Genomic DNA, 9,901 nt, shown 5'->3' with positions numbered 1-9,901 from the left:
GAGTTCTGGGAAGAAATAGCTAAGATACTGTGTGTGAAGTGTTGCCCGGCAGAGGAGGAAACGGAACAGAAAGCCAGCAATCTCCTCATCTCTTGGCCTGTCGTGTGGCCTACAGACTTCAGGGTTGGATATATCTTCATTAGATACTTGGCATCAGAGTGAGCTGTTCACCTGCACATCTCCCCTTTCCCAAAGACTTTGTCCCCACAAATAGCCCCTGGCGAGAGACTGGTGACCAGGTAACTGTTTGTGGGATAAATGACTGAGTTAACATGTTTCCATGAGCATCATTGGATCCACGATTCTCATACTTCAGTATTTATCAGGATCACCTGATAAATTGGGGTCCTGGCTAAAGAGTTAGATTCTTGGGCCATACTTCCGGGGTCTGGGACTCTGCATTCTTAGTGAGTTCTTTAGGTAATTCTGATGAGGGTGGTCCATGACCATAGGCCCTGAAGAGCCAACTCTATGAGAAGCGGTCAGGTGGAGCGGCTGGAGGCCAACTCGTCACGTGGGTATATCCTCCCACCGTGGCCTGCTGCCCTGGCCTGGAGACTCTTGCTGGAGGGTCATCAGTGTGTGTAGGAAGTACAGTGTGAAGTGTTAACTAATCTCTTACAGCGCATAAGAGTTTAGAAAACACGTCCAAACATTATTGCACTTCATTTCATCCCTGTCACAATGACAAGAAAAAATGCTTCTCATCCACATTTTCGATATGAGGCTACTGAGGTCCAAAGAGGTTAAGTGGCAGAATTGGTTAGGGGTGAAGCCAGCACCTCTAGCACCATCGACTGGCCCCTTCTGCGTACTCCAGAGGCCCTCAGTCACTTTCCCAAGCAGGTTATCTTTGGTCTGGCACTTGAAGGTATCTCAACTTTGCAACATCAGAATGATGTTGGTGACCAGGTAACCGGGTTTAACAGTAATAAATCAGTGAACACACACACACACACACACATGCACACACACACACACTCACATCATTTTGAAGATCATTTGCTTTCTGATTCCTTAAAGGCAGCACTGAAAGGTTAACATGGCAGAAAGACAGAATATTTTAACTCAGTTTCCTAAAGAATAGAAACTCACTTTCCTCTGGTTGTGAGCAATATTTCCTGCTCCCAGTGGGGGTCTGGGAGGGCTGACCTCCTTAGGACCAGGTCCTCAGCGCCCAGGCTGGGCCTCACTGAGCACAGGTTCTGACAGATCTCCAGACAAGCAATGAGGTCGCACTCACCAAAGAAGCAAGACGCCTGTCCCTGTCCAGGCCTTGACACAGGGTTCCCATTGCTCCTTGTAAACTGAGGACCGTAAGACCGGGCAGCTGAGTACCCAGGGCCTGGAGTGCGCCCAGCAGGGGGCCACACTGCGGCCGGACCTGCATGTCATGCTGATCGGAGCTGGAGAGAAGTGATGGGATATTCACGACTGTGTTAACATGAGTCATGAAGTGCTGTAACTGAGCCCTGAGGGAGGGCTCAAAAACGGGACTGAGTCTCATCCCTTCAGATGGTTTAATATAGTTCCACATAGAGGCAGGCACATACACACGTCATTGGGAATTCTTGCCTCAACCCTTCAACGTAGACATCGTGGTTCCATCTTGATGAGTGAAGGAGCTGAGACCCAGCAAGTTCCTTAATTTGCTCCAGGTCCCTCCAAGTTGGCATCAATAAATAGGGTAGCACGAGCTGATTAAGAAGGTAGAGTCATCATGTGAACTGGAATCCACATCTATTGGACATGAAAACTCATGTTCTTTCCACTGTATTTATTACACACATGTGCTTGAACACACACACACACGCATGATTCATAACCTACCAATGAGATGTTGGAGATGGAAGTGGTCCTTTCCACAGCTATCTTTAGAAAGGGATGAAAGATTTATATAAACTGAACAGAAACCAAAATGTCACCAATGCCCCAAGAGAGGTCCAACTGAAGTAGACACAGAGAACACATCCCTTTGGGGAATGGAGGATTCAGGATTTCCGCAAGTGGAGGGGGAGCCTGGTGTTCCAGGGGAGGGAGGTGCCTGAGCAAACACCCAGAGGCCGGATCCTATTGTCTATTTGTGTCTCTGGAGCAAAGGGGGGCCTGCAGAAAGGCTGGAAAGAAAGGTGCTGGCAAATCCTGGATGCCAGCCCAATGCCAGACTGAAGGACAGAAAGGTCAGTCCCTTTCAGATGATGACTTCCAGAACCTGGAACCTCTATCTGTTTCAGGGATACATCCCTGCCAGCCTCTCCACCTGAGCCTGCCAGCAGGTCTCTATTTTCAAAGCGCTTACACACCTGCTGTTTCATGTGACCCTATGGAACACTGGGAGGTCTAGGAGTGACGCAGAGATGCTCTCATTGCACAGGGCCCTGACTCACTGTCCAGTGCTCTCTCTGCTGCCAGCTGCTGCCCACTCCCGGGCTGGTGATTCCCTTCCAGGCAGGCTGTTTGTGCATACCTCCTGGTCCAGCCCTCAAGCTGGGCAAGCAGAATCAACTGAACAGAATCTTTCCAACAGGATCGGGCCTCTGGCTCACTTGCTTGCTATCGGTGAGGAGAGGAATTGGATCTCTGAACAGGGCCTTTGTCACTCCTGAGTCTCCATGGCTGTCCCAGGCCCCATAGGCCAGGTGTAGCAGGAAGTGGGCCAAGGGAAGGGAAGAAGAAGCCTACTACCCGGCAGCCTCTGCTGGTGATCTCCTGGGAGGAGCTAAGCCACCTCTGTCTGAGGGGACTCAGGATGTCACTTGTCGAAGGCTGGGTGTGACCCAGACACTCTCCTTACCTAATCTCATTTAATTTTCACAGCAGCCCTATTCGAGAGAGACCGTAGTTACCCCCCATCCTACAGATAAGGAAATTGAGGTTGAAAAGGTCAAGTGACTGCCCAGGGTGTCAGAACTGCTGGGGGGTTCCCGTCTGACTCAGCGCCTATGTGTGGAATCACCATGACTCTGTTCTGGTTCCCAGATTGGGCGCCCCTCCCCCTGCTTCCTTCTCTCCCGGTGATGCCCAATCAACCATCACTCCCACCCTTCCCTCCTCTACCTCCTTTTCTGAACTGGATCCTTGGGCTGCATGCTACCTGGGTGGTGTAGGAAGTCGGTGTGTGATATGTGTAACCTTGTCTGAGAGCTCCCTGAGAGCCAGGCCTTACGGTTCATAGGAGAGGGACTGCCATCCCACTGTTGGACGGGGTGCCAGAGGCTTGCAGCTAAGCTGCTTGTTTGCCCAAGATCTCATCGCCTGTGGCAGAGCTGGGATTGGAATACCGACGTCCCCAGACCAGGGCTCCACAACCTACACCAAAATCGCCCCCACCAGCTGGGAAAACAGAAGGACTTGCCGTCCGGCTAGAGTCTGCCTGGCCCAGATACGGAGCTTTTCCACTGGGTTTACCACGTCCACACAGCCAGCCAGTGATGTTTGCACTCTGCCTTGAAAATCCACTAATCCTGCCCGTGGAGCAGAAACTTCTTTATTTGCAACCTGTACCGGCTCCAAAAAGACAAAAGTGAGCGATTGATCTTCCCGAGTGTCAGACTGTGAGGCATTGAAGCCGTCCATGAGCAATGGCTTCTCGGAGTCTGGACTGACTTCTGAGGATGACTAGCCTCTGTTCATTTCCCGTCTCTGAGCTGCAGTGGAGCACAGGAGCTTGGCGTGTATCCCCAGGAATAGAACCTTCAGGAAGAGCTGTTTCTCTCAGTTCCTTGTCCCACTCCCGTCCCTACTCTCCCACACTGCTGCCTGGAACCAGGGATCCTGAGCAGTTGGAAGCCGCGAGGCTCCTGCCTGGGATTGAGTTCCAGGAATATCAGCACTGAGACAGTGGACAGCTCCTCTCTCCCCAGTTTCTCTACTGTCCTCCGGTCACTTTTAAGAAACACTGGCTGTGGAGGCCCAGAGCTGGCCTCCAAGTGTCTACTGAGTTCTGAAACCAGGTCTTCAAAACTGAGCCAGCTCCAGCTACCATGTATTGAGCAGATTCTGGGCCATTTCCTCCCATTTAGTGCACTCAGAAACTGAGGCTCAGTTCTAGTGAGGGGCAACAACCAGGTCTGTCAGACTCCAGCACGCATGCTCATATTCAGTGAATTATATTGCCCAGTCATTTGGGGATGTGGGATGTTTTGAAACCACTTTGCTTCCTCTGTCCGTCTCACAGCTCCTATAACATACGGTATATAGGTCACAGGTCACATACAACGGAGCACAGGCCAGGCAGCTCGCTATCCTATGTGTGGCCTGACTCGGCTTCCACCGGGCTTCCTGGAGGCTGTTTCCAGGGTCTTTACCTTGGTGTGTATGTTCCCAGAGGTCTGGAAGGGAGACACCCTTTACTGGTGATTCTGAAGTCACCCTAATCGTGTCCCCACCCCCGGGACTGGTGCAGCAGTCCCATGATAACCTCAGCATGGGAGGAGCCCCTGACCTGAGTACTACTTTCCATTACCGTCTAATAGGAATAAGCCCACTTCTCTGATGGGAAAGAGACCTTGGGCCGGCAGCATCATGCAGCAGACAGCACCCTGGATTGGAAGGCAGGAGCTCAGGATTCTGGTCTAGGCACTGCCCCTCACTAACTGTATGCACATGGGCAGTTCTTTCCTCTCTCGTGACTCAGACTTCCCCATCCGTGGAATGAACTGGGTAGATGAGGCAATCTCACATGTGAATCTAGGCTGCTTGAGGATGGATGTCACCAGGGACTTGATAAGGGGAGAGGAAGCAGGAAAAGGAGGGCAGAGACAAGTATCGTGGGGCCTTCCCTCCCCATCTGGCTGGAATTCAATCCCTTCTGCTGCGGTGGTAGCTGAAGCCCATGCACCACTTCAGCTTCGGAGGTCTGTGAGGATATGGCGGGGGAGGGGGCAGGATTCACTCCTCCTGACTGTGCCCTGGTCAGAACGATCACGGGGCTCAGCTTGCCATACCTAAGTGGTCTGTATGTGCTTATCAGGTCCTGCTCTGTATATGCATTCAGGGACAGAGGCAGTGTGTGTGCATGTGTGTGTGTGAGAAAGACAGAGAGAAAAAGATTTGCTAGAGACATCAAGGTGATATTTTCGTATGGAAATTGGTTTGGGAACATAGGGAAACTGAGGCAGACATAAATCTCTTTACTAAATGACAACTCTTTTTGAGGCTTAGCAAGATTTAAAAAGCATGAAAAATCAATTCTTTACCTTGATTGAATACAAAGGGGCACTTTATGGAAAACCAATCTATTGGCTCATGGCAGAGAGGTAAGTGCGGGGCTGTTACAGGAAAGGAATTGCCTCTCTCAGACCCAAGGCTGACCACATGTTCTCAAACACCACTTGTCAGCATCAGAACTTATTCTCTCAACCAGATATGGTAGCTTTAGCTCCTGAGGATCCTGCCAAGGGTGTCACACTAGCCTGACCCAGGCAGATGGGAGTGGATGACTGGGCCCTCCCTCTACCCCACCCCTCCGCCCGTGAGGCGGTCCAGCAGCCAATCAGGTCACCTGAGTCATTCTGTTCCATATGCTGTGGCTCCAGTACCAGAAGCAGCTCTTTCTCCTGTGCAGATCCACTTTTAAAATTTTTTATTATAAGAATTCCTTTTCTTACTGAGGTTTGCTTTACATAGTGAGAAGTACAAATCCGAACGGTACCACCGATACGTTTTGATTAATGCATCGTCTGTAATCCACACACTTAGTAAGACCCCCCTAATGTTTCTATCACCCAAGAAAGTTTCTTCAGGCCCCTTTCCAGTCAATCCACCTCCTAGCTAACTACTGTTCTGCTTTCTATCATCATAGATTATTTTTGCAAGTTCTAGAACCTCATATGAATGGAACCATATGGTGTGTGCTCTTTTATATCAAGCTTCTTTCACTCGGCATAATATTTTTAAGGTTTAGCCATGCTAAACATGTTCTGTGTTTTGCTAGTTCATTCCTTTCTGTTGTTGAGTGGAAATCTATTGCATGAATCTGTCACATTTCGTTTAGCCATTTTCCTATCAATGAACAACTGTTTTCTATACAATTTGGGGATATTCTGAATAAAACTGCTGCGGACATTTTTGTACTATTTTTTTTAAGTATACATATGTTTTAGTTATTTTCGGTAAATATCTACATTTAATTTATTTTATTTTTTTTTATTTTTCGTTGCGTTGGGTCTTCGTTGCTGTGCACCGGCTTTCTCTAGTTGCGGCGAGTGGGGCTACTCTTCGTTGTGGTGTGCGGGCTTCTCATTGCGGTGGCTTCTTTTGTTGTGGAGCACGGGCTCTAGGCACACGGGCTCAGTAGTTGTGGCACATGGGCTTAGTTGCTCCACGGCATGTGGGATCTTCCCAGACCAGGACTCGAACCCATGTCCCCTGCATTGGCAGGCGGATTCCTAAGCACTGCGCCACCAGGGAAGCCCCAAATACCTACATTTATATTTGACTTTATAAGAAACTGTCAAACAGGTTTCCAAAGTATCTGTACAATGTGACAATGCAACTAACATTGAAGTAGGCTGTTGTCTTTTTCTTATTGAATGTAGGCGTTTTAAAATATATTTTGGATATAAGACATTTCTTATATTTATATGTGCAGCTATGCTCCTAATCTATCGCTTATCTATCCCTTTTCTTAACAGTGTCCTTTGATGGCATATAAACTTTAGAATTGGCTTGACAATTTAGTTTTTTAAAAAACATGCTGGAAAGCAGGTATTTTAGTGGGATGGCTTATGGAGGGAGATGAGGGGACAATTGATATTTGCATACATTATAATTTTTTGTTTGCATTAGAAATGCCTATATAAGCTCATACAATTTGGACAATTTGTTTTCTTGTTATTTAATGGGAACTGTATCTTCACAAGTGAATAAGAAATTAAATTGCTTACTGTGTTTCAAAAAACATCTGCTATTCCGATATTCTTTAGAGCTCCCAGTAGCCTAACTGTAGTTAATAATTCTTTATATTAAACTTACCATCTTCAAAAAACTAAAACAAACAAAACACATGCTGGACTTTTGACTAGGGTGACATTAAATCCATAGATTAACCTGGGGAAAGTGTCATTCTTTGTATTTTCTCCTTTATAATGTTAGCCTAGGGAAATACATTAATTAAACTCTCTAATGCTACACTAACTCTGCATTCCTAGTTAGCCATTCTTTTTCACTAAGATTTTAAGGTTTTTCTGCATCTGTGTTTTTGAGAAATACCAGCCCGAGTTTTTTTTTTTTTCATCTACTGGCTTCATCTGGTTCTAATATTAGGGTTATGCTGACTCATAGACTTGTGAAATGTTCGCTTTATAAAACACTGCCACACTGTTTCTCAAAATGGTTGTGACATTTTCACATTACTCTCAGAAATGTACAAGAGTTCAAGTTTCTCTGCATGCTCACTGCCACTTGGTATTGTCAGTGATGTAAAAATATCCATTGTAATAGTGGATAGAGGTATCTCAGTGCAGTTTTAATTTGCATTTTCATATCGAATCATTATATTGACTATCTTTTTACTCCTTATTTATCTACTAAATATACCCACTTTGGATGTGATGCTGTCCTGGCTGAGATAGTCCCGAGTCCTGAGAGGCGCTCCCCTCGCCGCAGTCCAGGCAGATAAGCCTGGAGACGAGCTCCTGGCTTCTTGTGGGTGCCCCCCGCGCCTTCTGTTCCTGAAGACACCCCCCCCCTTCCTACCTCCTACACGCCCAGCCCTCAGACTCCTCCCCTGCTTTTTTCAGGAAGCTGAGGTCCTCTCAGGAGAGCACACTCAGCTTCTCCTTCTTCTCATCAGTATAAAGTCATAACAGAGGAAAGGGCTGGGGGAACACCTCCTGGGTGACGGCAGCACGCTGGGTGTCTTCATGCTGGTTCATCCTTCCACTTCACAGCACATTAATATCCCCATTTTACAGAGGGATTTTAGAAGTCAAGCAACTGGCCCAGGTTCTACAATAAGAAGTGGCAGGTCTAGCATTAGGACCAGAGTCTGTTTAGTTCTAAAGCCCACATTCTTTGCCACCCAAGTGGTCCCCAGGCCATCTCTCTGGTCAATTAAGAGAGGGAACAGAAGGGTCAGCATGTGAATTGGGGAGAGCAGGTTGACTGCTGCTGGCTGCTTCCAGGAGTTTTCACTCACTCTGTCCAGGTTCCGGTGAGTTGCATCCACGTGGACTTGAAGGCAGTTTCAGACATTATATCCTCTCCGTCAGTGGGCACGGTGCCCACAATAGAAAGACAAGCAAAGGGCCAATGAACTTCAACCCCATGGTCCTGAAATCCTGGACTGGCCCCACCCCATCACTGCAGCTTCCAACTATTGGAACCCAAAGCCCTCGTATTGAGTCACATGATGAGACAAGACCCAGGCTCTTGGTTCCCTTGGGCTGTGCTGTTTTTTGGTGAGGCTCGCTGTACAAATCCAAAGAGGAATCAAGAGGGTTTTTTCTTGTGGAAAGATCTGAGCTCCTACGGAAAGGCCCATGTGGGCTGGGGTGGGTTCCTCAGGGCGTGGGGCTTTGGTATCGACCCTGGAGAATCTGTGAAAGGCTTGCTCGTAAGAGTCTGTGTTTGTCACTTGAGAAGTTCACAGTTAGTTTTCACTAATTCTTTAGGACATCAGTTCTGTGTCCATAAGCTAATTCTAAGAAACCGTCTTAAAGCAATCACATTCACTTTTCCACATGGCATCCATCCATCCATCCATCCATCCATCCTTTCATTCAATAAAGTACAGAGGGTCTCTGGACCTCACTGAAAGCACAGAGACAAAGATGCTACAGGCCTGCCCTTCAAGGCACTTGCTAAGGTTGTGTCAGCTGTCCAAGAAACAGGTAATGTCTGGGCTGAGTCCTGAACCTTTCCTACAAGGAAAGGCATCTCCTGCAGAAGGAATGTTTTATGCAAATGCACAGACATAGAACACCTGAAGGCTTTGAGGAACCACCGGCACTCCAGGTGGATGGAGCCACATTCGTTTCTCTTTAGCCTTGCTTCAGATTTGTGCTGAGAGCTGCCACTAACCACACACAAATGGCAAAAACAGATGCTTTCTATTCCTGTTGGACTGCAGACAGTCTGCCGGGACATGGTTCAGCTGCCTGGGCATCGTGACAGGTGGCAGTGCCCCCAGGCATGAGCCGCTCCAGTCAGCAGGTGACACCCCCCTCCCCCGGCTGGCCCAGGAGAGGTTCCACTCCATCACCAGTCTTTTCCCTGTGAAATATGGTCAGAAACACCTTGAAGAGTTGACAAGAGAGCTGGATTTAGAGAACACCTGTCACCCACGAACACCTGAGAAAGAAAACCCTGGGCGACTTAGCATATTGTTGTTTTTGAAGATTTTTCGTCTATTTCTGAATATTCAACTGGGGCAGACAGGATGCTGTCTTTGTGTTTAATCTCTCTCTCTCTCTCTCTCTCTCTCTCTCTCTCTCTTTCACACACACACACACACACACACACACACACACACACACACTTCCTTCTTTGTTTTCTTTCCTCTAGAAACAAAAGAGTATATTAAGACAAGTTCCTCCCATCAGGAAACGTCTACAAGCCTCTTAGATAGCCTCACCCACCAGAGGGCAGACAGCAGAAGCAAGAACTACAATCCTGCAGCCTTTGGAACAAAAAACACATTCACAGAAAGATAGACAAGATGAAAAGGCAGAGGGCTATGTACCAGATGATGGAATGAGATAAAACCCCAGAAAAACAACTAAATGAAGTGGAGATAGGCAATCTTCCAGAAAAAGAATTCAGAATAATGATAGTGAAGGTGATCCTGGACCTCGGAAAAAGAATGGAGGCAAAGGGCTTCCCTGGTGGCATGGTGGTTGAGAGTCCGCCTGCCGATGCAGGGGACACGGGTTCGTGCCCCGGTCCAGGAGGATCCCAC

The sequence above is a fragment of the Orcinus orca genome, chromosome 14 (assembly GCF_937001465.1).
Source record: "Orcinus orca chromosome 14, mOrcOrc1.1, whole genome shotgun sequence".
NCBI lineage: Eukaryota > Metazoa > Chordata > Mammalia > Artiodactyla > Delphinidae > Orcinus > Orcinus orca.
Note: the sequence above shows the minus strand (reverse complement) of the source record.